This window comes from Lagenorhynchus albirostris, chromosome 1, assembly GCF_949774975.1.
Source record: "Lagenorhynchus albirostris chromosome 1, mLagAlb1.1, whole genome shotgun sequence".
NCBI lineage: Eukaryota > Metazoa > Chordata > Mammalia > Artiodactyla > Delphinidae > Lagenorhynchus > Lagenorhynchus albirostris.
This window is the reverse complement of record NC_083095.1, coordinates 4,256,087-4,283,576: the sequence shown is the minus strand read 5'-3', so window position 1 is coordinate 4,283,576 and position 27,490 is coordinate 4,256,087. Positions and strand designations below refer to the sequence as shown.

At 34.4% G+C, this 27,490-nt stretch overlaps 15 non-coding genes and 1 pseudogene across 15 annotated transcripts; all 16 read left to right on the top strand.

Annotated features, from left to right (window-relative positions):
• The first annotated feature begins 540 nt into the window (after positions 1–540).
• On the top strand, positions 541–614 carry LOC132506052 (small nucleolar RNA SNORD113/SNORD114 family). The gene has a single exon (XR_009535690.1). It is a non-coding gene; the product is annotated as a small nucleolar RNA SNORD113/SNORD114 family (small nucleolar RNA).
• Positions 615–2,353: 1,739 nt separating this feature from the next.
• Positions 2,354–2,426, top strand: LOC132506117 (small nucleolar RNA SNORD113/SNORD114 family). The gene has a single exon (XR_009535714.1). It is a non-coding gene; the product is annotated as a small nucleolar RNA SNORD113/SNORD114 family (small nucleolar RNA).
• Positions 2,427–4,273: 1,847 nt separating this feature from the next.
• On the top strand, positions 4,274–4,344 carry LOC132505975 (small nucleolar RNA SNORD113/SNORD114 family). Its single transcript, XR_009535663.1, has one exon. It is a non-coding gene; the product is annotated as a small nucleolar RNA SNORD113/SNORD114 family (small nucleolar RNA).
• A 1,386-nt stretch (positions 4,345–5,730) lies between these two features.
• Positions 5,731–5,805, top strand: LOC132505906 (small nucleolar RNA SNORD113/SNORD114 family). The gene has a single exon (XR_009535615.1). It is a non-coding gene; the product is annotated as a small nucleolar RNA SNORD113/SNORD114 family (small nucleolar RNA).
• Positions 5,806–6,493: 688 nt separating this feature from the next.
• Positions 6,494–6,565, top strand: LOC132505969 (small nucleolar RNA SNORD113/SNORD114 family). Its single transcript, XR_009535661.1, has one exon. It is a non-coding gene; the product is annotated as a small nucleolar RNA SNORD113/SNORD114 family (small nucleolar RNA).
• A 913-nt stretch (positions 6,566–7,478) lies between these two features.
• On the top strand, positions 7,479–7,553 carry LOC132505908 (small nucleolar RNA SNORD113/SNORD114 family). The gene has a single exon (XR_009535621.1). It is a non-coding gene; the product is annotated as a small nucleolar RNA SNORD113/SNORD114 family (small nucleolar RNA).
• Positions 7,554–8,205: 652 nt separating this feature from the next.
• On the top strand, positions 8,206–8,278 carry LOC132506040 (small nucleolar RNA SNORD113/SNORD114 family). Its single transcript, XR_009535685.1, has one exon. It is a non-coding gene; the product is annotated as a small nucleolar RNA SNORD113/SNORD114 family (small nucleolar RNA).
• A 920-nt stretch (positions 8,279–9,198) lies between these two features.
• Positions 9,199–9,273, top strand: LOC132505910 (small nucleolar RNA SNORD113/SNORD114 family). Its single transcript, XR_009535622.1, has one exon. It is a non-coding gene; the product is annotated as a small nucleolar RNA SNORD113/SNORD114 family (small nucleolar RNA).
• Positions 9,274–10,157: 884 nt separating this feature from the next.
• On the top strand, positions 10,158–10,232 carry LOC132505987 (small nucleolar RNA SNORD113/SNORD114 family). The gene has a single exon (XR_009535667.1). It is a non-coding gene; the product is annotated as a small nucleolar RNA SNORD113/SNORD114 family (small nucleolar RNA).
• A 1,590-nt stretch (positions 10,233–11,822) lies between these two features.
• On the top strand, positions 11,823–11,895 carry LOC132506006 (small nucleolar RNA SNORD113/SNORD114 family). Its single transcript, XR_009535672.1, has one exon. It is a non-coding gene; the product is annotated as a small nucleolar RNA SNORD113/SNORD114 family (small nucleolar RNA).
• Positions 11,896–12,788: 893 nt separating this feature from the next.
• On the top strand, positions 12,789–12,863 carry LOC132506022 (small nucleolar RNA SNORD113/SNORD114 family). The gene has a single exon (XR_009535678.1). It is a non-coding gene; the product is annotated as a small nucleolar RNA SNORD113/SNORD114 family (small nucleolar RNA).
• A 725-nt stretch (positions 12,864–13,588) lies between these two features.
• LOC132505922 (small nucleolar RNA SNORD113/SNORD114 family) lies at positions 13,589–13,663 on the top strand. Its single transcript, XR_009535625.1, has one exon. It is a non-coding gene; the product is annotated as a small nucleolar RNA SNORD113/SNORD114 family (small nucleolar RNA).
• A 436-nt stretch (positions 13,664–14,099) lies between these two features.
• LOC132505948 (small nucleolar RNA SNORD113/SNORD114 family) lies at positions 14,100–14,174 on the top strand. Its single transcript, XR_009535641.1, has one exon. It is a non-coding gene; the product is annotated as a small nucleolar RNA SNORD113/SNORD114 family (small nucleolar RNA).
• Positions 14,175–15,087: 913 nt separating this feature from the next.
• LOC132505996 (small nucleolar RNA SNORD113/SNORD114 family) lies at positions 15,088–15,163 on the top strand (annotated as a pseudogene).
• An 859-nt stretch (positions 15,164–16,022) lies between these two features.
• Positions 16,023–16,097, top strand: LOC132506026 (small nucleolar RNA SNORD113/SNORD114 family). Its single transcript, XR_009535680.1, has one exon. It is a non-coding gene; the product is annotated as a small nucleolar RNA SNORD113/SNORD114 family (small nucleolar RNA).
• A 1,180-nt stretch (positions 16,098–17,277) lies between these two features.
• On the top strand, positions 17,278–17,352 carry LOC132506074 (small nucleolar RNA SNORD113/SNORD114 family). The gene has a single exon (XR_009535697.1). It is a non-coding gene; the product is annotated as a small nucleolar RNA SNORD113/SNORD114 family (small nucleolar RNA).
• Positions 17,353–27,490: the final 10,138 nt, after the last annotated feature.

Below are 27,490 nucleotides of genomic sequence, written 5' to 3'. Positions count from 1 at the left end.
AAGGCTGTATACATAAAAACCAAATCCAAGGACACCAAGTAGGGACCAATAGTGAAGAATGTGTTATGGGCCAAGGAGTAGAATGAACACATTTCAGCACCTCTGAGATTCATTTTAAAAAGAAATGAAAGGTATTTAATTAATTTTCAGAACCATTTGCTATTTCATATTATTTCTGCACTGCAGTTGGTTTAAGCATTTCCATATTGTTAGAGATCCAGCCTATTCATTGTTTAGAGGAAGCTCTTAGAAGGTGGAACTTACTGTGTGTGTTCTAGATGTAGGGCACCATTGTGGTTTTTGGATGTTCACTACAGCATGTTTAAAATTGGGTGAATTAAATGAACATGGCCCAATCATGGGTCATTTTTTGTGATGGTACTGAGATGAAGCAAGGCTACCCTTAGATCTAGTCTGAAAGCTCTGTCAGAAATCAGTCTAGAGACAATTATCATAGTTATATCAAGGATCCTGTTCTTGGGAGTCTGTGACTCATGGGAAAATGAAGGTATAAATAACAAAGAAAAAGAGTGCCGAGCCTGGACCAATGATGAGATTGGAGGGTGTCTGAATCAAAACTTTTGATTAAAGCCATCTGTAACTCTGAGGTCCATCATTTAAAAGTGGCCTTCTCTTTTTTTTCCTTTATGGAAATGAGTGTAGAGCAGAAGTTCAGAATATTCAGGTGTCTTGATGACAGGCGTCCACACCTTCTGGGTATAGATTGATTTTCATAAGTAAATCAATGCATGAATAAATGAAGAAATGTAAAGATAGGTAAATGTAAAAGAAGCTGGGTCTGGACCAGTTATGAGAGTATGTAATGAAACATGGATTATTGTTATATGTTTCTGTAGCACTAAATTCCAGTGAAATATATACATAAAGGCTGTTTGCCTTCTTTTGGAAGGAATATGTATACAGATGTATGTAAGATTCAGAATTATTGTTTGATGTAGGTGGTTGTTTGCTGGTTGGTTGTTTTTACTTATAGAAGGGAAAAATTACATAAATAAATGCTTATTAAATAATTATTTAATTGAAAAAAGAATGAGCAAAGCTCATCTTCAGAATGTGCCTTATGAGAAGAGTTATTATTAATCCAACTCTGTTCACTGAGTTTTATTAAAAATAATAAAAGAATCTAGTTTTCAAACCTCTGTGTAGTGAAATAGACATATGGAGATAATAAATATTATTCAAGTTTCCTATCTAATGTTAGTTAATTCCTAGATATCGATGTATTCTTACATGTAAATAGATGAAGTCCTAATCACAGTCAATAGTCTAAAAGGAGGCAAACATGGCTCAGTAAGAAGCAAGAATAATGACTAATCTTTATGTATACTACTAATCTTCTCTTCCTAGTTTAGGTATGAACATATAGACATGTACATGAAGATCGTTTCTGTTCTGGGTTTTTCATGGGTTTATCACTTTGTGTGTGCGTGTGTTTGTATATTTGAATATATGATCAAGTATTCCATGAATAATTCCATAAATGAATAAATAAAACAATGAACAATTGAATTAATATATGAGTATGGTCAAGCATAGACCTTGGTGAGACTATGCCATAAATCACAGATTTTAAATTCAACCATTTCTACACAAATTGAGACCATTAAAAAAAGATTATCTAGGCTCTTACCTATGTGGGTAGGGGTCTATAGACAGCTATGAGCAATAGTCATAGTTCTTATTTTTGAGTGATGAATTCAACAGTGTTCATTATATTATTTATAAGTAATAGTTAAATCAAGTAATAAAAAGGAGTGCTGTTCTCAGGTCAGTGATGAAAATGACACTTGAATCAACTTAATGATTAACCTAGTACCACGCAACTAATGTCCTTTTAAATCAATCTAATTCTGGACTGTTCATTCTTTTGAACATTGGCATTTGACTCCACAGAATGAAGACCATGGCTGCTTTCATCAGTCTGTTTTGAGGAAGATCTTGACTGTTACCTTTGTGGGTAAGGATTCTAATGACTAAACTAAAATAATAATAGTCAAAAGATCTTGTCAAAAGATCTTGGAGTGAATTTTTCATTAGTGTTTGTTGAATTATTTAGATTAGGAAGATGCAAGAGAGCTGGAAGGGGAAGCATAGAAAACAAGGATGATAATTGATCCATACATACCTCAATGAGGGCCACTACAAAAAGAGATCTCATCTATTGAGAAAGATCTAGTTTATGGGAAAAGAGCCTATACACAGATGGTGGTCATATTCAAGGGTCTTGTTCTTGGCTTTTTTTTAATTCATGGATATTGATGTTATTACTGTTGGTGGATCAATGAATGGATCAATGAGCAAAGGTATAAATGCAGAAAAAGATTGCTTAGCCTGGATCGATGATGAGTACCCTGGGGTGTCTGAAGTCAAGGACTTTGATTAAACCCTATAACTCTGAGGTCCATTACAAAAAGATTCATTCCTCTTTATCTCTACAGGAAATGAACTTGTTCAAGGACTTAAAAATATTCAAGAGTTTGTTCTTGTGCTTGGGTTTCTGAGTATTGTATTTTCAGTAACTCAATGCATGAATAAATCAAGAAAGTATACATGAATAAGGACAAAATGGTTTATTCCTGGTCCAAATATGGGAGAATGTAATGTAATATATGTAATATAAAAATCATTATTAATACATTTCTGAAGCACTGAGTTCCAGTAAAATAAATTGATTGAAGCTGACCATTTTGAGTAAAGAGCATCTCGATAAATGGGTGTAAGAGCTCATGCTGTTTTTCTGGGTTGGGTTGTTGGTTTTTGTTTTATTAAGAGAAGGGCAAAACATTTACTTAATTATTGATTAAATAACTACATAATTGAGAGTGGGCTTATACTTGGACCTATGTTGAGAATGTCACATGACAAGTTATGATTAATTCAATGATCTTCTACTTTTTAATTAAAAAAAGAACAAGAAAAAATTATCTGATCTTTTTTCTGTGCCTAGTGAGCATATGCACAGGCATTAATATTGTTCTGTTTCTGTGGAGTCACAAGTATTAATGTTATTATTATAAATGTATCAAGGAATAAGTTAATATTTTAATCAGTTCCTTGAAAGAAGGTAACGCATGACCCAGTGAGGACCATGTGTTATGAAACAAGGAGAGTGATTAATCCAGTTCTAACAGTTGCTCTCTAGATAAAAAAAGTAGACCTAGGCTCTTAATTTTTGAAATTGTCAATATATTTAGAGAGGATTTCTCTTCCTGGCTTGTTGGTGCAATTACTTTAAAAAAATGGAAGATAAAATGACTCCATGTATACCTATATACATACATACATATATAAAGATGGGACAAGCATGGACAATTGCTGAGAATGTGCTCGAATCTAAGACTCAGATTAACCGATTCTCTCCAAGAAAGGTTCATTTAGAAAGTTGTTGTAGCTCTTACCTGACTGGGTAGGGGACACACATAGTTCTTATTCTTTTGTCTGGTGTTGCTTTCAGAGGTGTTCATTATATTCGTTACATTTAATACTTGATTCAATCAATCAAGCAATATACCATGGAGAGTTTTAATATACAAGCACTTAAGGTTTATTCCTCATCAGTTATTGACTTGAAGTCAACTAGAAAAATCTGAATCTAGCCTTTCCTATCTATCTATCTATCTACCTAATCTAATCTATTTTCATATTTGCTTTGTACTCTACAGAATGGATGCACAACGATTCAATTAAGGACTATAGAAACTTAGGTAAGTAGCAGTCAAAGTAATTGCTTCTGGTTTGGTGGTTTGTCATGGGTGTTAACTCTGTTATTGGAAGGGAATAAATGGCTACATGTACAAATTAAATGAATGGAGATCATGTGTGGGCCAATTCAGTACATCTGTGGTCAATTAAGGAGAAAAAAGAAAGACCATTTTATTTATTTTCACAGTTAATTATTCAATTAATTAATTAATGTACAATTAATTAATTGTACATTAATCAATTTTAATTTGAGTCACAGTTGATTTAAACCTCCCTCTATAAAAACATGGTTTTGTCACATTCAAACAGTAAAATGGGGTCAATATAAAGTATTGTATTAATTAATCTACATAGAAAACATTGTGGCCAATTAATGAAATATATATATATTGTCAGTGGGAAGTAATTCTATAGAGAAATGTTAGAGATATTCAAGGATCTTGTTTCAAGTTTTTATGACCTCCAGGCATTTATTTTATTATTATTAGTGAATTGATGACTTAATCAATAAAAACATGCAGACATGATTGAAGGTAATGAGGGCCAATCCTGGACCAATGGTGATGCTGGTGGGGTGTGAGTCATGGATGATGAGTACTTGTCTGGAACTCTGAGGTCCAACCCAGTAAGAAATCTAGTCTATACCATACGTCTGTTAGAAATTATCCTGTGGACATATGTTAGTAATATTCAAGGATCTTGTTCTTAGTTTTTGTTATGGAATTTGACTCTGTTATTACAGGTGGATCAATGAAAGAATCAATCAGTAAATACAGTTGACCCTTGAACAACGTGGTGTAACCCCACGCAGTCGAAAGTCCTTGTAAGGCTATCTCTGCTTCAGAAGCAAAGGAATTGATAAATGACTCACCCAAGGCCAGGAATCTTAAATAGTTTGGATAGAATCAGGACTCAAACCCTGGTTCTTTTGATACCACATGTTGTGATCTCTAATCAAACACAAATTTTTCCCACACTTAGTTAATTTAAAGATCCCTGAAATGAAAATACAGGTACTATATTTGTTGAAAAAAATCCATGTACAAATGGACCCATGCAGTTCAAACCCGTGTTGTTCAAGGGTCAACTGTATACAAATAAATAAAGAGGGTGAAGCATTGTCCAATTATGATAATATGTCATGAAGTAAGAGAATCTGTTAATATATGTTAAAAACACTGATTCAATTAAGAAGGACATGGTTTTATGATATTTCTTTGGCTAATGGTTCTATAGAAAGTACAAGTAATAATTATTATTCCTATTCTGGCTCAGTGGCAAGTTTGATGTTTTTTTGAGGGAAATATCAATAAATATTACCCCCAATTAATGAATACCTAAATTACTGAGGTAATCAAAGGTGAAATACAAGGATTAATGAAGATAATATCTCAGTTTTTTTTTTTTAATCTTCTCTGCTTTGTACTTCTTAGAGTGGGTGCACCAAGCCAACTTAAACGTCTTGCATGACCGTGAGCTCTAAGTGTAAGAAATAGTCAAAGTTCTTGTCTTGTTTTTGGTGGTTTGTTTAGGACGTTAACTGTAATATTTAAAAATAGTTAAATATAATAAAAAAGGCCAAGCATGGCCCCCTAATAAATACGGAACTGACATGAAACATTATATTGATGAATCAGTATTTGCAACCACGTAGGTGATTAGCGAAATGTAAATTCAAGGAGGCAAATGATTCTATAGAGAGACGTTAGAGATTCTTTTTTCTTTGAATTTTATTTAATTAATTTTTTATACAGCAGGTTCTTATTAATTGTCTATTTTATACATATTAGTGTATACATGTCAATCCCAATCTCCCAATTCATCCCCCCACCCCCACCCCACCCCCGCGCTTTCCCCCCTTGGTGTCCATATGTTTGTAGAGATTCTCGAAGGTCTTATTTTCAAGTTTTTTTTGACTCATAGATATTTATTTTACAATTGTTGCTTTATCGATAAGTTAATCGGTAAAGAAATGTAGAAGTGAATGAAGAAAAAGTGGGCTGAGCCTGGACCAATGATGACCACTGGTAGTGTATGAGTCATGGATGATGAATACTATGTGTCCAGAACTCTGAGGTCCAACACAATAGGAGATCTAGTCTATTTCCTCTGTTGGAAATTGCCATACTCACAGATGTTAGTAACATACAAGGATTGTGTTCTTGGTTTTTGTGTTCAAGAACTTTGATTTTATTAGTATAAACAGATAAATGAAAGAGTCACTCAATATAAACAAATAAATATGAATAAGTGAAGCACTGTAAATTATGAAAGTTAATAAATCCCTAAGAGGCTGAATAGCTAAAATGTGGAGAGCAAAGTCAATGCAGATAAGGTCTCAATTTTTAAAAATCACTTTCTGTGCTTTGTACTTCTCAGCATGGATACATTGGAGCTGATTTAAGGATTCATCTGAGGTCACAAGATGTCTGGTTGTCTCTGTGTTTGACACGTAGAAACAAATGTGAGTTTTTATGGGTAAACACTCTATTTAAAAAGTATGAAATATAAGCAAAGAATGCCAGACATGGTCCATTGATTAATAATGCAGCATTATATTGATTAATTCCTATATGAAACTTTGAGGGTGATTAATGAAAGAGATATATCAGTGTAGTAAACGATTCTATAGACAGAAGTTAAACGATTCAAGGCCTATGTTCTAGGATTTTTGTGCTTCATAGGTATGCATTTTATTCCTATTAGAGAATTTGTTGAATTAATTACTAAACAAAGGTAGATGAGAGTGGGGAAGAAAAGAGGCCAAGCCTGGAGCAATGATGACCACCGGTGGCATACGCATCGTGGATGATGAATATGTGTCTGGAACTCTGAGGTCCAATATAAAAAAGAAATCTAGTTTATTGCCTCTGTTGGAAATGATCCTATAGACAGATTTAGGATTTATTTTATAAAGCTCATGCTCAGGGGTCTTTGTGTTTATGGATTTTGATTCTATTATAATAAATGAATCAATAAAGAATCAATGTACAGATGTAAATAAATAAGATGAAGAGGGTGAAGCATCGTCCAATTATGAAGAAATTTAAGGCTAGAGATAATATTAATAAATATGGAAACACTAAGTCAGTTAAGAAATAAATGGTTCAAGGGTGTTTCCTCTAGCTAAGGATGTTATAGATAATATAAATAATGGCCAGTATTTACTCTGGGTTAGTAGAAAGTTCAATGTGGTTTGTTTTCTTAGGAAAAAGTTATATATTACCCAATTCATATATAACATAATCACTGAAAATTAATGTAGATACAAAGATCAGTAGAGGAAACATCTCAATCATGTTATCATCTACTCTGCATTCTGTGCTTTAGAATGGACACGCTTTAGCTGATTTAAACATATGTCTTGGTCAACAGTCTCTGAATTTGCCTGTACATGGAAACCAACGTGAGTAATAGTCAGTGGTCTCATCTTACCGTGGGTAGTTTGTTTAGGGTATTCTTTGAAATATTAAAAAAAATATTCACTATAAGAAAAAATACTAACCATGGTCCAGTGATTAAATTGGAAATGTATGAATCATTCTGTTGATTAATCTATCTTTAGAATGATGAGGGTGATTAATGAAAGAAGTGTACTCAATTAGGCAGTGGTTCTAAAGAAAATTATAAAGATACTGAAGGCTCTTGTCCTTGAGCTTTTGTGACTCATAGGTATTTATTTAATTACCATCAGTAAATTGATAAATTAATCACTAAACAGAAGTAGATGGGAGGAAGAAAAAGAGTCGCAAAACTGGACCAATGATGACATTTGGTGGCGTAGGAGTCATATACGATGAATACCATGTGTCTGGAAGTCTGAGGTCCAACACAAAACAAAATCTAGTCTGTTTCCTCTCTTGCAAATCATCCTTATAAACAAGGATATTGTTCTTCTAATTTTGGATCCATGAATTTCTATGTTATTAATATAAATAGATCAATGATACAACCAATAAACAAAGTATAACTAAATAAAAACAAGAATGAAGCCTTATCAACCATGAGTATATGTGGTGAGGCAAGAAGTACTATTAATATAAATTGAAGAAACTGATGCATATTAATAAATGGATGGACCAAGGGTGTTAGCTCTTTTTCTAAGGATCATGTCATTATATTCATATTTATGCTTATATATGTGTATAAATCATGGAAAATAATAAATACCTTTGTGACTGAGTAAATGAAATGAGGAAAACAAGGACCAATTTAGAGAAAGTCTCAATTTTTTTCTATCATCTGCTCTGCTCTGTACTCCTCAGAATGGACGCACGCTAGTGGATTTAAGCATCTTTCATGGTCACGTGCTCTATAGACCAATGTGAGTAATGCAGTAAGCAAATTCATGTCTTTGAGAGCTTCTCTTTTTCCTCAGATATTCACTGTATTGTTAAAAGTGTGGAATAGAATTAATATTAGTAATAATGAGTTAATCAATGAACTTATGCAGATGAGAATGAAGAAATAGAGGCCCATGTATGGACCAATGATGATGACTGATATCATGTGAGTCATGGATGATGAATACTACATGTCTGAAACTCAGGTTCAGTAAATAAAAGAAATATAATCTGTTGCCTCTATTTGGTATTACACCATAGACAAATATTAGGAAAATAAAAGAGCAATTTTCTTGTTTTGTGTTCATAAATTTTGATTTTACTTTAAAAAAATAGCCCAAAGAAATAAGTGTAAGTATAAATAAGTTAAGATGAAGAGGTTGAAGCATATTCACTCTTAATATATGTGGTAAGGCAATAAAAACTATTAATATTGATTGAAAATACTGAAGTTCATTTGGAAATGTAAATGGTGCAAATGTCATACCTCTTTGGCTAAGAATGGTCTAGAAAATGAATAACAGTCGAAGTTCTTATTCTATGGTAGTACCAGGTTTGATATTGTTCTTTTTTCTAAGAGAAAAATAAGAAATATGACCTGAATTTATGATATTCCTAAATGACTGACTAGATGAAGGTGGAATGTGTGGATCAATAACGAGTATCTCAATGTTGTTATTATCTCTCCTGCTTTTTACGACTCAGAATGGATACACTGGAACCTATTTACGTATTTGGCCATGATCAGGACCTCCATGGATGGCCCTGTGTGTAAGATCATGAAGACCAATGTGAACAACAGATTCCTCTCATGGTTTAGGTGGTTTGTCTAGGATATTCAGTGTAATACTAAAAATTATTAAATATATTCAAAGATGGCCAAACATGGCTTAATGATTACCATGGAATTGACATGAAACTTTGTGTTGATTAATCGATATTTGCCACAATGAGGATGATTATTGAAATAAGTACATTCCATGAGGCAAAAGATTCTATAGGCAGAAGTTAGTATTTAAGATCTTGTCCTTGAGTTTTTTGACTCACAGATATTTATTTTGTTATTATTAATGAATTAATAAAGTGATCAGTAAACAAATGTCGATGAGAATAAAGAAAAAGAGTCTAAGCTTGGACCATTGATGATGACTGATGGCATATGAGTCGTATATGATGAATACTGTGTGTCTGAAACTCTGAGGTCCAGCAAAAGAAATCTAGTCCATTTCCTCCGTTGGAAGTGTTCCTATAGACAGATGTCAGGAATATATAGGGACCTTGTTTTATTCTTTGTGGTTCACGAGTTTTTAAAAATATTATTATAAAATGTTACTGGCTGAATAAACAAGTATATAAGTGACTAAAGATGAAGAGGGTTAAGTACTGTTCATTACTTAAATACATAGTAAAGAGAAATAATATTAATATAAGTTAGAATGGATAATTAACAGATCAAGTATATTATGCATTTTTGAGTAAGGATGATATAGACAGTGATACGTAATAGTCAATTATTGATCTGAGTCTATTGCAAGCTTGATGTTTGTTTTATTAAGGAAAAAACAAATAAATATTACCATAAATTAATAAATACCTAAATGACTATGTATATGAATGGTGGAAAGTATGGATCAATGGAGAGAATATCAAACTTTTTATCACCTGCTCTGCTTGGTACTATTCAGGATTGATGCCCCAGCTGATTTCAGCTTCTGCTGTGATCAAGATTGTCCTATTGCCTCTGTATTAGAAAGAGACAAAGGTGAGTAATGGTCAAGTTTGTCATCTTAGATTGGGTCATTTGTTTAAAGGTATTCATTGAATTATTAAAAGTATTAAACATAATAAAAAAGTTAACTATGGCCCAATGATAAATATGATATGAAACATTATGTTGAGTCATCAGTATTGTGCACCATTGAGGTTGGTTAATAAAGAGAATCAGTCCGTGTGTGAAATAGTTCTATAGACAGATGTTGGGAATATTCAAGGATCCTATTCTTGGATTTTGTGAATTATGTGTTTATTTTATGGTTATTAATAAATTAATGATTTACTTGATAAATGAAGGAGGAAAAAGACAGCCAAACCTGAACCAATGAAGACAACTGGTGGTGTATGTGTTGTGGATGATGAATAATATGTGTCTGGAACTTTGAGGTCCAACACAAAACATAATTCATCAAATACCTGTGTTGGAAATGATCTTGTAGGCAGATATTAGAAATATACAGAGACCATGTTCTTACCCTGGATTCATTGATTAAATTTATTATTGTTAATGAATGGATGAATGATATTACTGTTGAAGAAGTATCAATAAATAGATAAAGGACCATTAAAGAAATAATAAATAAACAGATAAAAAGAGAGTGAAGCATTGTTCAACTGTGAGCATTTGTGGTGAGGCAAGAATTACTATTAATAAAAATTGAAAATATTGATGCCTCTTTAGAAATGAATGTATCAAGAGTGTCACCTCTTTGGCTAAGGATCATATAGATTCATAATTAGAGTCAATTTTATTTTCTAGGTCAGTATCAAATTTAAGGTTGTTCCTTTTGTTAAGAGGTAAAATCTAAATTATGAAAAATTAATAACTACCTAAAGGACTGAACGAATATATTGTGAAAAGGAAAAATCCATTCAGACAAGGTCTCATTTTTATAAATTTATTTTATTTATTTATTTTTGGCCGCGTCGGGTCTTCGTTGCTGCGCGCCGGCTTCCTCTAGTTGCGGCGAGTGGAGGCTACTCTTCGTTGTGATGCGCAGGCTTCTCATTGCGGTGGCTTCTCTTGTTGTGGAGCACGGGCTCTAGGCGTACGGGCTTTAGTAGTTGTGACACATGGGCTCAGTAGTTGCGGCTCGTGGACTCTAGAGCGCAGGCTCAGTAGTTGTGGCACACAGGCTTAGTTGCTCCGTGGCACGTGGAATCTTCCCGGACTAGGGCTCAAACCCGTGTCCCCTGCATCGGCAGGAGGATTCTTAACCACTGCACCACCAGGGAAGCCCGGTCTCATTTTTAAAACATCATCTACTCTGCTTTATATTCCTCAGAATGGACCAGTCGAGCTGATTGGAAAATTCTCTCGTGGTCACGTTCTCTGGTTGTCTCCACGTCTTTGGTGTATAGAGACCAATGTGAGTAATAACGTTCATATCTTCATTCGAAACGTTTTTTAAAAAAGTGTACTTATTGGCCATCCATGGCCAGTGATAAATATGGGATTATTCCCAATAGTATTTATTAATCAATTTATGGTATTGTAAGAGTAATTAATGAAAGAGAGATATCAATGTGATAAATGATTCTATGGACAGAAGTAAAATAGTCAAGGTTCTTATTCTTAAATTTATCTTATTTATTTATTTATGGCTGTGTTGGGTCTTCGTTTCTGCACGAGGGCTTTCTCTAGTTGTGGCAAGCGGGGGCCACTCTTCATCGTGGTGCACGGGCCTTTCGCTATCGCGGCCTCTGTTGTTGCGGAGCACAGGCTCAAGATGCGCAGGCTCAGTAATTGTGGCTCACAGGCCCAGTTTCTCCGCGGCCTGTGGGATCTTCCCAGACCAGGGCTAGAACCCGTGTCCCCTGCATTGGCAGGTAGATTCTCAACCACTGCGCCACCAGGGAAGCCCCAAGGTTCTTATTCTTTGTTTTTATGTGAATCATGGGGTTTTAAAAATTAATATCAGTGGATAAGAAATTAATTAATGAGCTAATGTACAGGAGGATGAGCAAAAAGAGACTGACATGTGGATCGATGATGACCGCTGGTGGAGTATGAGTCGTGGATGATGACTACTTCATTCTGGAATCTGAGGTCCAATCAGAAAGAAATATAGTCTGTTGCCTCTGCTTGAAATCCTATAGACTGATTTCAGGAATCTAAAGGGACTCTTTTCTTGACTATTTTTTGTGAATTTTGATTCTTTTATTATAAATGGATCAATTAAAGAATCAGTGTACAAATATAAAAAAGCGAGGATGCTGAGCATGAAGCACATGCACTCTTGAGATATGGGGTAAGGCGATGGAAACTGTTAAAACGTGCTGAGAATACTGAACGCCATTATGAAAAATAAGTGGTTCGAGTGGTTCGAGTGCCTTACCTCTTTGGCTCATGCTGATAGAGACGTTCTTATTCTGAGTCCATAGCGAGTCTGATCTTATTCATTTTTTAAAGAGGAAATTTGTTAAGTATTATCCCAGATTAACATATTACTGAATGATTGACTAAATGTAAGGTGGAGTGCACAGAACCATGGAGATAATGTCTTGATCTTGTTATATCTGTTTTGCTTTGTACTTCTCAGAAAGAGGACCCTGAACTCAGGAGCTCATGGGAGCATCTCTGTGTAGGAGCATTAAGTCCAGTGTGAGTAATAATCAAAGTTTTTGTCCTGGTTTGGGTGATTTGTTCAGGGTATCCCTGTAATAATTTAAAATGTATTAAATATAAGAAAAAAGACCAGCTACGGTCCAGCGATTAAATTGGAAGTGTCTGAAACATTATGTTGATTAATCTGTTTTTACAATGATGATTAATGGAAGAGGTATATTCAATTAGGCAATGATTCTAAAGATAAATGACAGGGATACTGAAGGCTCTTGTCCTTGCATTTTTGTAATTCACATATATTTACTTAATTTTTATTAGTAGGTTGATGAATTAATGTATAAACAACTGTAGAGGAGAATGAAGAAAAAGGGGCCCAACCCCAGATCAGTGATGATGTCTGATGACCTAGGAGTCTTATACGATGAATGCCACATGTCTGGAAGTCTGAGGTCCAGCACAAAACAAAATCTAATCTGTTTCCTCTCTCACAAATGATCCTGTGGATCGATGTTAAGAGTTTACAAGGATACTGTTCTTGTAATTTTGGCTTCATGGATTTATATATTATTAATATAAATCGATCCATGATAGAGCCAATAAACAAATAAATAAAAATGAGGATGATGCTTTGCCCACCTATGAATATACACGAGAGGCAAGAAATACTATTAATATAAACTGAGGAAACTGATGCATGTTAAGAAATAAATGGACCAACGGTGTTACCTCTTTTCCTAAAGATCATACAGACACTGACCTCGATAAGTAATACCTAGTTTTATAGGCCTGGGTCTGTCTCAGTAGAGGATGTCAATCTTGTTTCATAGGTATATATCTCATATGTACATATATTTGGAAAAATTAATAAATACTTTTGTAAATGAAAAAATGAAATGATGTAAACAAAGACTGACGTGGATCTTCTTTTGAAAGGTCTAGATTTTTAATCATCCGCCTCATCTTGTACTCCCCAGAAACGACACACTCAAGCTGATTCAAGCATTTTCTATGGTTTCCTCTGTGTGTTAAGAGCCTAGAGATGAATGTGAGTAAAGGTTAAGTTCTTGTGTTTAAGAAGTTTTTTTTAAGGGTATTCACTGCACTGTTAAAAGTGTGAAATATAATCCAAAACACAGTCATAGAAAATGTCCACGAGAATGAAGAAACAGAGGCTCAGGCATGGACCAGTGATGACCGTTGGTGGAGTATGAGCCATGGACGATGACTACTTTGTGTCTGAAACTCTGAGGTCCAATCAAAAAGGAAATATAATCTGTTGCCTCTCTTTGAAGTGATCTTATGGAAAGATGTTAGGATCGTTTTTCTAAGGATCATATTATATTTATATTTATGCTTATATATGTGTATAAATTATGGAAAATAATAAATACTTTCATGTCTGAGTAAATAAAATGAAGAAAACCAGGACCAATTCAGAGAACATCTCAAATTTTTTTTTTCTGCTCTGCTCTGTACTCCTCAGAATGGACGCATGCTGGTGGGTTTAGCATCTTGCACGGTCCTGTGCTCTATAGACCAATGTGAGTAATACAGTAATTAAATTCATGTCTTTGAGAGTTTTTTTTCTCAAGTATTCACTATATTGTACAAGTGTGAAATATAATATCAGTCACTTAATGAATTAATCAATGAACTATGCCGATGAGAATAAAGAAATAGAGGCCCATATATGGACCAGTGATGATGACTGATATCGTATGAGTCCTGGATGATGAATACTATGTGTCTGAAACTCTGAGGTCCAGTAAAAAAAGAAGTATAATTTGTCACCTCTATTTGGTGTGCTTTTACTGACAAGTATTAGGAAAATAAAAGAACAATCTTCTTGGTTTGTGTTTATGAGTCTTTGATTTTATTGATACTATAAAAATTAGCCCAAAGAAATAATCAATGTACAAGTGTAAATAAGTTAAGATGAAGAGGCTGAAGCATATTCACTCTTCATATATGTGGTGAGTCAATAAAAACTATTAACATTGATTGAAAATACTGAAGTTCATTAGGAAATGTAAGTGGCTCAAATGTCTGACCTCTTTGGTTGAGAATGATGCAGACAGTAAATAACGATCAAAGTTCTTATTATTGGTCTGTGTCAAGCTTGATGCTGTTTCGTTTGTTAAGAATAAATTAATAAACATGACCCCAATGTACTGTTTTCCTAAGTAAGTGACCATGTGAAAGTTGAAATGTACATATCAGTGGAGTGTCTGTCAATCTTCTCATCATCTTCTCTGCTTTGTATTCCTCAGAATGGATGCACCTGAATTGGCGAAGCATTGACCATGATCAGGAACTCTGCTGGTTGTCCTGTGTATAAGTACATGTGGTCCATGTAAGTAATTGTCAGATTCTTCTCTTGGTTTGGGTGTTCATTTATTCGCTGTGATAATAAATAAATGTATTCAAAGAAGGCTAGTCATGGTCTATGGATAAATATAGAATTGACATGAGATGTTATGTTGCTTAATAGGTATTTGCCTCAATGAAGATGATTAATGAAAGAAGAATATTCAATGAGGCAAATGATTCTATAGATAGCTATTAAAGATATTAAGGATCTAGTAGTCCTTGAGTATTTGTGATTCACAGATATTTATTTTATTATTATTGATGAATTGATCAGTAAATATAGATCAGAATGAAGAAAGAGTCCAATCGTGGACCGATGATGACGGCTAGTGACGTATGAGTTGTATACGATGAGTACTTGTGTGTCTGAAACTCTGAGGTCCAGCACAAAGAAATCCAGCCCATTCCTCCTGTTTAAAGTGATTCTATAGACAGATGTCAGGAATATACAAAGATATTGTTCTTGATGTTTGTGTCTGTGAATTTTACAAAACCTTATTCTGAAAGAATAAATGGCAGAATAAATAAACAAATGTGTAAGTAAAAATGAAGAGGCTGAAGTATTGTTCATCTTTAAAGTGTATAGTAAAGAAAATAATACTAATATAAATTGAAATCAATATTAAATGGATCAAGTGTATTACATCTTTGACTAAGGATGGTATAGACAGTGATATGTACAGTTTCTCATCTGAGTGAGTTACAACTTTGATGCTGAATTTGTTAAGAGGAAAATAAATAAATATTACCATTAATCAATAAATACCTAAATGACTATGTATCTGGATGGTGGAGACAATGAATCAATGGAGAGAATGTCTCCATCTTTTTATTTTCTTCTCTGCTTGGTACTATTCAGAATGGATCTTCCAAGCTGATTAAGATCGTCATGTTGCTCCCGTGTCAGGAAAGAGACAAAGGTGAGTAACAGTCAAAGGTCAAAGTTCTTGTCTTGGTTTGGGTTATTTGTTTAAAGGTTTCACAGTATTATTTAAAAAAATAATAAATATAATTAAAATGAACTATGTCCAAATTTAAACATCATATGAAATATTATGTTATTTAATCAACATTGAAATTCACTGATCAAAGTCTACATGGGATATGGCTCTATATACTATGCTTGGGATATGCAAATATCTTGCTCTTGGGTTTTGGAATCATGTATTCATTATATTATTATCAGTGAATTAGTTTGATTTATTTAATACAGATGCAGAAATGAATGAAGAAAAAGAGAAACATATACCGGTGATGACAACTGGTGGCATATGAGTTATAAACAATGAATACTACGTGTCTGGAACTCCGGGCTCCAACACAAAACATAATTAGTTGAATCTCTCTTTTGGAAATGATCCAGTAGACCAGCGGTCCCCAGCATTTTTGGCACCAGGGACCGGTTTCGTGGAAGACAATTTTTCCACGGATGGCACGGAGGGAGATGGTTCACGCGGCAATGCGAGTGATGGAGAGCAGCGATGGGGAGCGGCAGACGAAGCTTCGCTCGCTCGCCCGCTGCTCACTTCCTGCTGTGCAGCCCGGTTCCTAACAGGCCTTGGACCAGCCCCGTCCGCAGTCTGGGGATTGGAGACCCCTGCAGCAGACAGATGTCAGAAATATACGAATATTGTGTTCTTATTTTGAGTTCATAGATTTAGATTTATTATTACTAATGGATTGACGGTAGAATAAAATAGAAGTAAATAGATAAAGAAGAATGTTAAGCATTGTCCAACTATGAACATATGTGGTGAGGCAAGAAATATTACTCATAAAAATGGAAGAAGACACTGCTGCCTCCTAAGAAATAAATGAATCAAGGATGTTACCTCTGTGGCTAAGAATCACGTAGGCTGATGAATAAGAGTCAGTTTTATTTACTGGATCAGTTTCAAGTTTGAGAGAGTTTCCTTTGTTAAGAGAAAAGAAAATCCATATCATGAAAAATATATAAATACCTAAATGACTGAGTAACTGGACGGTGGAAAGCAGGGATCAATGGAAATAAGGTCTCAATTATCTTTATCATCTGCTCTGCTCTGTAGGCCTCAGAATGGACACACCTGAGCTGATTTAAGCATCTTCCATGGGTACCAGGTCTACGGTTGCACCCGTGTGTTAGGAGCATACAGACCAGTGTGAGTAAGAGTCAAAATTCTTGTCTTATTTTAGTGTTTTTTAAAAAAGCATGTTCACTGTATCATTATGAAGTATTAATGTGAAGTATAATTGCATAAGGCTAACTATAGCCCAGTGACAAATATGGACTTGATTATATAAATATGGGGTTGATTATATTGATTAATGCATATAGGAAAATCGGAATAATAAATGAGAGAGATATATTGATGTGAGAATTATCCTGTATACAGTTTAGGGCTATCAAGGCTCTTCTTGGGTTTCTGTGAATAATAGGGTTTAAAAATTATTATTAGTGAATTAATAAATTAATCAATGGACAATGTACAAACGATTGAAGAAAAGGAGGGACAATACTGGATCGATGATGATTATTGGTGTAGTCATGTATGTCGTGTATGATGAATCTGTGTCTGGAACTCTGAGGTCTGATGCAAATGGAAACTAGTCCGTTGCCCTGTGTGAAGTGATCCTATAGACAGATGCCATGAATATACAAGAATCTCATTTTTGGTTTACGTTCATGCATTCTCTATTTTTATAGTCAGATCAATGAAATAATCGATAAATACATACATAAATAAAGATGAAGGTCATTAAGCATTGTCCAATTATAAAAATATGTAGCAAGACAAGAAATACTATTAACATATTTTGAAAATACTTCTATTTATTAGGAAACAAATCATACAAGGTGTTACCTCTGGCTAAGGATTTTATAGGCAGTGTGAAGTAGTTAATAGGCAATGTCCATATTCTGTGTCAGTGGCAAGATCGTTATTGTTTGTTTACTTAGGAGACATTAAGTAAACATTTTCCCAAGTTGCTAATTTCCTAAATAACTCACTAAATGAAACGTGAAATACAAGGACCAATGTTGATTAGGTCTCAGCCTTTTAAAATCATCTCGTCTGCTCTGTACTACTCAGAATGGACCCCCTCAAGCTGGCTTAGTGATTCTTCTATGATCACAAGTTCTATGGTTTAGAGCATGGTGACCAATGTGAGTAATAGTCAAAGTTATTGCCTCGGTTTGGGTTGTTTGTTTAAGGGTATTCATTGTATTATTTAAAAATGTGAAATATAATCAGTGAATGCCAACCATGGCCCCCAAATGCAATTAATATGAAGCATTATGTTTATTCATCCAAGTCAAAACATTGAGGTCAATTAATGGAAGAGCTGGTTTGATGAGGGAAATAATTCTACAGACAGATGTTAGGGATTAGTCCATGCTAACCTTGGACTAACAATAAGTAAAGTTAGATGTGAAAATGAAGCAAATATGATGACTGATCTGTACGTTCAACACAAGGCCGATTAACAAAAGAGATCTGGACTTTTCACGCTTTAAAAAATGATTCTACATACAGATGTTAGGGATATTAAAACTACTTTAAAAATTTATGAGTATATGTTTCTCATTATGAATTAACGATTTATCTCTAAACAAAATTATAATTGAATGAAAAAAAGAGGATGGAGTCTGAAGTAATATTGAGGACTGGTGGCATGTGAGTCAAGGATGAGCAATGCTTACCTAGAACGCCGAAGTCCAAAGCAGAAAGAAATCTAGTCCATTCTTCTGATATAAATGAGCCTATAAAGACTTGTTAAGGATATCCAAGGATCTTATTTTTGGGCTTTTGAGTTTCATAGATATTGATTGCTTGTTAAAAGTTAATCAATACAATAATAACTAAACAAATGTATGAATAAATGAAGGAAAAATAGGGCCAAATATGGAATAACCGTAGAGTATGTGATAAACATCATGACCAATCTATTTCTAAGGAACCGAAGTCTATTATAAACATGTAGCGGCTTTTATATCATGAGACCCAGAGAAAGATGTTTGTAATTGTTGATGTTTATGTTCTGGGTTGTCTTTGGGTTGCAGGCATTTTTTTTTTCAATTAAGAAATGGGAAAAAAAAGTTTATATAATTGAACCCCCTTACTACATTAAAGAGGGCTTAACATGAACCAGTGACAAAAATGTGTCACATGACAAGTTATGATCAAGCCCTTGGCTTCAGTGTTCCATTGGTAATCATTCCACAGTGTATACGTAAATCAAATCTTCATGTTGTACATTTTAAATATATGCAAACTATGTTTGTCAATTACTCCTAAATAAAGTTGGGAATAAAAAGTATATAGTCCCTTGAGCTTAATGATAATGAGGGGCTGGATGCAGTTACTATTAATGAGTGTTATTGAATTGAGTTTGTATACAAGGATACTGATCTTAGTATTATAAATTAATAAATAAGTTAATACCTTAATAAGATCAAAGGGGACAAAGCACCTGGCCAGTGATGAATATGTGATGAAACATGATTCATCAGTTTTACTCCTGTTGTGTCCCTCTTGAGAAAAACGAATCTTAGCTCTGGCCAGTTTGAATAAGGGGGATTAGACAGATATACACAATAGGCATTTGTCTCTTGGTTTCTGGGAAGTTAAACATTTTGCATTTTCTTTATGACACGAATAGTTTGTCAGATTCTTTCACGCATTAAAGAATGGATGAATGAAAATTAAAGCTATTAATAAATAGCTACCGACAAATAAATTCAAAGAAGACCAAATATGGATATATGCTGAAGATATGCAATGTGGCAAGTTTTATGAAGTCATCGAATTCAGTACAAGTTTTTAAAAGTTTGAGGGTTTTACATTCACTTTCACAGCTACTTATTCCATAGTAGGTTTGCACCACAGTTTATAAACATTCCTCTGTGGAAAAGACCTAAGCTGTGAATTGAGTGAAGCAACCCACAGAAAAATGTCAGATATTTACGGTGTTTGGATGTGGAGTGGTTGGCGGGCCCATGGTCGTTCTTTCTGACATCTTTAAAGAATGCAGAAGTTAAATGAAAACGAGTCAAGCACGGATCCATGATGTGAATGGAATGCAGTCTGAATGTGTCTTGTGATTAATTCGTTTCTGCATCACTGAAGTTCATTTCAAAAGGAGATTTGAGATATCTGTGGGAATAAGTGTATAGCTAGATTTCAGTAATTTTCAAGCAACTAATTCTGAGGTTTAAATGGATCATGGGGACTTATTACATTATTCTAAGGGAATAAATTAAAGAATCAAAAGATGGATAGATAGGTGATAGGTAGATAGATAAAGAGAGTAAAGCTGGGTTAATTAAGAAAAAATGTTGTGAGAGAGATTTTTGTTCATATAATTCTGAAGCACAGCAGTGCATTAAGAAACCAGTAGATCAAGGGTTTTACCTCTCTGGGATAGGTTAATAATAGAGCAGTGTTCTTGAGTGAGAATCAGAATCACCCGAAGGGCTTGTTAAACTACAGATTGCTGGTCCCACTCTCAGCATTTCTGATTCAGTAAAATTAGTGTCGGGTCCGCTAATCTGCATTCCTAACACGTTCCCAAGTTCTGCTAATGCTGCCTATCAGGAAACAACGTTTCGAGAATCACCGATAAAGTCAAATATATGTCATAATAGTTAGTGCTGTTGCTATGTGTCAGTGATGAGTTCCAGGTTGCTCATTTTTAAAGAAATAACAAATACATTAATTAATAAACATCTAAAAGTCTAAGTAAACGAAAGGAGAAAAGCATGGTCCAATGGAGAAAATGTCATCATCTTTGTACTCTACAAAATGGGTGCCCCTGAACTGATTTAAGCATTCTGAAAAGACAAAGATCTGTAGGCTGCCAGTATGTTTAGGAATGTATATTTAAAATGAGTACGCGGCTACATACATGAACAAAATCAAACAAGGTTAGGTCTGTACTAAGGATGAGGAACCAAAGTTTATGATTAATTTGATTATGATTAATTTGATCACTTAGGATGATTTTAAAAACAGGTTGAGTCCATGTCATTCATTTTATAGCTCTTTAAATTTGTTTTAGGTTTTCCCTACACATTCCTTAATTGATAACGATGTAAGCTATTTTCATTATGAGGACGGAGCACATAGGATACGTAAGTACTAGTCAGTATTGTAGTGCTGATGGTGGGTTCATGCTATATATAGAAACAATATACAAATTATATGAAGAAAAGGCCGACCATGGACCGATTCTGAACTATATTTTATGATGAAAACATCTACGAACTACTGAGGTCCATTACAAAAAAATATTAAGTGTTTACATTTGTGGGAATGAGCCCATGGATAGATTTCAGTAATATTCAAGGATCATATTCTCAGTTTTTGGTGCTTCATGGATTTTGATTTTATTAAGTGAATAAATGAAAGAATAAACAGATATGTCAGTGTATAAAGATGAAAAGGGTGAAGCATATCAAATTATGAAAATATGTGGTGAGATATGAATTACTATTAATATAACTTAGAACCATGAGAGTTCATTAAGTGATAAATGGATCAAGCAGGTTACACTTTGGGGTAAGGATGATATAGATAGTTATATGTATTAGTCTGTCTTCTTGCTTTGAGTCAGTCGTGAGTTTGAGTAGTTTGTTTACTTTAGATAAAAAGAAGTGTATCACACTATAAAATAATAAATACTTAAATATTAAGAAAATGAAATGAGAAAACCATGTATTAATGGGAAGAATGTCTCAATATTTTATTATCTGCATTGCTTATACTCAGAATGAATGAACTGAACTGATGTAAGCCTTTTGCCCTGGCTGTGAATTCTGTATTAGGAGCAAAGAGACCAATGTGAGTAATAGTCAAAGCCCTTATCTTGGTGTGGGGGGCTTGTTTAAGAATATTCGCTGTTTTGTTAAAAACATGTATTAAGTATAATCTAAGAAGTTAGCCATGGCCCACTATGGGTTTCATATGTCACATACGTCCCTTAATGAATAGGTGCAAACTAAGATTGATTAATGAAAGATATAGTTGCTGAGGGAAATTATTCTATGTACAGGTGTTAGGGATACTTGAAACTCTTGTTCTTGAGTTTTTGTGCTTCATGTAAATTTATTTTATTATTATTAGGCAATTAGAAATTAAAAATCAATGAGTGTGCAAATACACGAGGAGAAGAGGGCAAATCCTGGACTGAGATGGGACCGCTGGTGGGGTATGAATCACGGGTGATAGATGATATGTATCTGGCTCTGAGGTACTGTACAGAAAGAGATCTAGTCTATGGTCTCTGTTGGAAGTGATCCTCAAGACAGACTAGGAATGCACTGAAGTCTGTTCTTGGACTTTTGTGGTTCATGAATTTTGATAGTATTATTGCTACAAAAAATCAATAACAAAATCTATACAATTACGTAAATAAAGATGAAAGGGTGAAGTACTGTCCAGTTATATGAGACAAGAAATACTATTAATTTAATTTGTAAATATGAGTATCCATTAAGATATAATTGGATCAACACTATATAAAAGTTAGTTATTAAATTCTGGAAAGTATTTTATTTAATTTTCTATATTTATTTATTTACATATATCTTTATTGGAGTATAATTGCTTTACAATGGTGTGTTAGTTTCTGCTTTATAACAAAGTGAATCAGTTATACATATACATATATCCCCATAACTCTTTCCTCTTGCATCTCCCTCCCTTCCACCCTCTAGGTGGTCACAAAGCACCGAGCTGGTCTCCCTGTGCTATGCGGCTGCTTCCCACTAGCTGTCTGTTTTACATTTGGTAGTGTATATATGTCCATGCCACTCTCTCACTTTGTTACAGTTTACCCTTCCCCCTCCCCATATCCTCAAGTCCATTCTCTAGAAGGTCTGCGCCTTTATTCCCGTCTTGCCCTAGGTTCTTCATGACCATTTTGTTGTTTGTTTTTTAGATTCCATATATATGTATTAGCATATGGTATTTGTTCTTCTCTTTCTGACTTACTTCACTCTGTATGACAGACTCTAGGTCCATCCACCTAACTACAAATAGCTCAATTTCATTTCTTTTGATGGCTGAGTAATATTCCATTGTATATATGTGCCACATCTTCTTTATCCATTCATCGGATGATGGACACTTAGGTTGCTTCCATGTCCTGGCTATTGTAAATAGAGCTGCAATGAACATTTTGGTACATGACTCTTTTTGAATTATGGTTTTCTCAGGGTATATGCCCAGTAGTGGGATTGCTGGGTCATATGGTAGTTCTATTTGTAGTTTTTTAAGGAACCTCCATACTGTGCTCCATAGTGGCTGTACCAATTCACATTCCCACCAGCAGTGCAAGAGGGTTCCCTTTTCTCCACACCCTCTCCAGCATTTATTGTTTGTAGATTTTTTGATGATGGCCATTCTGACTGGTGTGAGATGATATCTCATTGAAGTTTTGATTTGCATTTCTCTAATGATTAATGATGTTGAGCATTCTTTCATGTGTTTGTTGGCAATCTGTATATCTTCTTTGGAGAAATGTCTATTTAGGTCTTCTGCCCAGTTTTGGATTGGGTTGTTTGTTTTTTTGATACTGAGCTGCATGAGCTGCTTGTAAATTTTGGAGATTAATCCTTTGTCAGTTGCTTCATTTGAAAATATTTTATCACATTCTGAGGGTTGTCTTTTGTTCTTGTTTATGGTTTCCTTTGCTGTGCAAAAGCTTTTAAGTTTCATTAGGTCCCATTTGTTTATTTTTGTTTTTATTTCCATTTCTCTAGGAGTTGGGTCAAAAAGGATCTTGCTGTGATTTATGTCATAGAGTGTTCTGCCTATGTTTCCCTCTAAGAGTTTGATAGTTTCCGGCCTTACATTTAGGTCTTTAATCCATTTTGAGTTTATTTTTGTGTATGGTGTTAGTGAGTGTCCTAATTTCATTCTTTTACATGTAGTTGTCCAGTTTTCCCAGCACCACTTATTGAAGAGGCTTTCTTTTCTCCACTGTATATTCTTGCCTCCTTTATCAAAGATAAGGTGACCATGTGTGCGTGGGTTTATCTCTGGGCTTTCTTTCCTATTCCATTGATCTATATTTCTGTTTTTGTGGAAGTACCATACTGTCTTGATTACTGTAGCTTTGTAGTATAGTCTGAAGTCAGGAAGCCTGAGTACTCCAGCTCCGTTTTTCGTTCTCAAGATTGCTTTGGCTATTCGGGGTCTTTTGTGTTTCCATACAAATTGTGAAATTTTTTGTTCTAGTTCTGTGAAAAATGCCAGTGGTAGTATGATAGGGATTGCATTGAATCTGTAGATTGCTTTGGGTAGTAGAGTCATTTTCACAATGTTGATTCTTCCAATCCAAGAACATGGTATTTCTCTCCATCTGTTTGTATCATCGTTAATTTCTTTCATCAGTGTCTTATAATTTTCTGCATACAGGTCTTTTGTCTCCTTAGGTAGGTTTATTCCTAGATATTTTATTCTTTTTGTTGCAATGGTAAATGGGAGTATTTTCTTAATTTCACTTTCAGATTTTCCATCATTAGTGTATAGGAATGCAAGAGATTTCTGTGCATTAATTTTGTATCCTGCTACTTTACCAAATTCATTCATTAGCTCTAGTAGTTTTCTGGTGGCATCTTTAGGATTCTCTATGTATAGTATCATGTCATCTGCAAACAGTGACAGCTTTACTTCTTTTGATTTGGATTCCTTTTATTTCTTTTTCTTCTCTGATTGCTGTGGCTAAAACTTCCAAAACTATGTTGAATAACCGTGGTGAGAGTGGGCAACCTTGTCTAGTTCCTCATCATAGTGCAAATGGTTTCAGTTTTTCACCATTGAGGACGATGTTGGCTGTGGGTTTGTCATATATGGCCTTTATTATGTTGAGGTAAGTTCCCTCTGTGCCTAATTTCTGGAGGGTTTTTATTATAAACGTGTGTTGAATTTTGTTGAAAGCTTTCTCTGCATCAATTGAGATGATCATATGGATTTTATTCTTCAGTTTGTTAATATGGTGTATCACATTGATTGATTTGCATATATTGAAAAATCCTTGCATTCCTGGGTTAAACCCCACTTGATAATGGTGTATGATCCTTTTAATGTGCTGTTGGATTTGTTTGCTAGTATTTTGTTGAGGATTTTTCCATCTATGTTCATCAGTGATATTGGCCTGTAGTTTTCTTTCTTTGTGACATCTTTGTCTGGTTTTGGTATCAGGATGATGGTGGCCTCGTAGAATGGGTGTGGGAGTGTTCCTCCCTCTGCTGTATTTTGGAAGAGTTTGAGAAGGATAGGTGTCAGCTCTTCTCTAAATGTTTGAAAGAATTAGCCTGTGAAGCCATCTGGTTCTGGGCTTTTGTTTGTTGGAAGATTTTTAATCACAGTTTCAATTTCAGTGCTTGTGATTGGTCTGTTCATATTTTCTATTTTTTCCTGATTCAGTCTTGGCAGGTTGTGCATTTCTAAGAATTTGTCCATTTCTTCCAGGTTGTCCATTTTATTGGCATAGAGTTGCTTGTAGTAATCTCTCATGATCTTATATTTCTGCAGTGTCAGTTGTTACTTCTCCTTTTTCATTTCTAATTCTATTGATTTGAGTCTTCTCCCTTTTTTTCTTGATGAGTCTGGCTAATGGTTTATCAATTTTGTTTATCTTCTCAAAGAACCACCTCTTAGTTTTATTGATCTTTGCTATCATTTCCTTCATTTATTTTTCATTTATTACTGATCTGGTTTTTATGATTTCTTTCCTTCTGCTAAGTTTGGGGTTTCTTTTGTTTTTCTTTCTCTAATTGTTTTAGGTATAAGGTTAGGTTGTTTATTTGAGATGTTTCTTGTTTCTTAACATAGGATTTTATTGCTATAAACTTCCTTCTTAGAACTGCTTTTGCTGCATCCAATAGGTTTTGGGTCATCCTGTTTTCATTGTCATTTATTTCTAGGTATTTTTTGATTTCCTCTTTGATTTCTTCAGTGATCTCTTGGTTATTAAGTAGTGTATTGTTTAACCTCCATATGTTTGTACTTTTTAGAGATTTTTTTCCCCTGTAATTGATATCTAGTCTCATAGTGTTGTGGTCGGAAATGGTACTTGATACAATTTCAATTTTCTTAAATTTACTGAGGCTTGATTTGTGACCCAACATATGATCTATCCTGGAGAATGTTCTGTGAGCACTTGAGAAGCAAGTGTATTCTGTTGTTTCTGGATGGAATGTCCTATAAATATCAGTTAAGTCCATCTTGTTTAATGTATCATTTAATGCTTGTGTTTCCTTATTTATTTTCATTTTGGATGATCTGTCCATTGGTGAAAGTGGGGTGTTAAAGTCCCCTGCTACGATTGTGTTACTGTCGATTTCCCCTTTCATGGGTGTTAGTATGTGCCTTATGTATTGAGGTGCTCCTATATTGGGTGCATAAATATTTACAATTGTTATATCTTCTTTTTGGATCAATTCCTTGATCATTATGTAGTGTCCTTCTTTGTCTCTTGTAATAGTCTTTATTTTAAAGTCTATTTTGTCTGATATGAGAATTGCTACTCCAGCTTTCTTTTGATTTCCATTTGCATGGAATATCTTTTTCCATCCTCTCACTTTCAGTCTGTATGTGTCCCTAGGTCTGAAGTGGGTCTCTTGTAGACAGCCTATATATGGGTCTTGTTTTTGTATGGATTCAGCCAGTCTATGTCTTTTCGTTGGAGCATTTAATCCATTTACATTTAAGGTAATTATCGATATGTATATTCCTATTACCATTTTCTTAATTGTTTTGGGTTTGTTATTGTAGGTCTTTTCCTTCTCTTTATGTTTCCTGCCTAGAGAAGTTCCTTTAGCATTTGTTGTAGAGCTGGTTTGGTGGTGCTGAATTCTCTTAGCTTTTGCTTGACTGTAAAGGTTTTAATTTCTCTGTCAAATCTGAGTGAGATTCTTGCTGGGTAGGGTAATATTGTTGTAGGTTTTTCCCCTTCATCACTTTAAATATGTCCTGCCACTCCCTTCTGGCTTGCAGAGTTTCTGCTGAAAGATCAGCTTTTAACCTTATGGGGATTCCCTTGTGTGTTATTTGTTGTTTTTCCCTTGCTGCTTTTAATATTTTTTCTTTGCATTTAATTTTTGATAGTTTGATTAATATGTGTCTTGGCGTGTTTCTCCTTGGATTTATCCTGTATGGGACTCTCTGTGCTTCCTGGACTTGATTAACTATTTCCTTTCCCATATTAGGGAAGTTTTCAAGTATAATCTCTTCAAATATTTTCTCAGTCCCTTTCTTTTTCTCTTCTTCTTCTGGGACCCCTATAATTCAAATGTTGGTGCGTTTAATGTTGTCCCAGAGGTCTCTGAGACTTTCCTCAATTCTTTTCATTATTTTTTCTTTTTTCTGCACTGTGGTAGTTATTTTCACTCTTTTATCTTCCAGGTCACCTATCTGTTCTTCTGCCTCAGTTATTCTGCTATTGATCCCTTCTAGAGTATTTTTAATTTCATTTATTGTGTTGTTCATCACTGTTTCTCTGCTCTTTCATTCTTCTAGGTCCTTGTTAAACATTTCTTATATTTTCTCCATTCTATTTCCAAGATTTGGATCATCTTTACTATCATTATTCTGCATTCTTTTTCAGGTAGACTGCCTATTTCTTCTTCATTTGTTAGGTCTGGTGGGTTTTTACCTTGATCCTTCATCTGCTGTGCATTTCTCTGTATTCTCATTTTGCTTAACTTACTGTGTTTGGGGTCTTC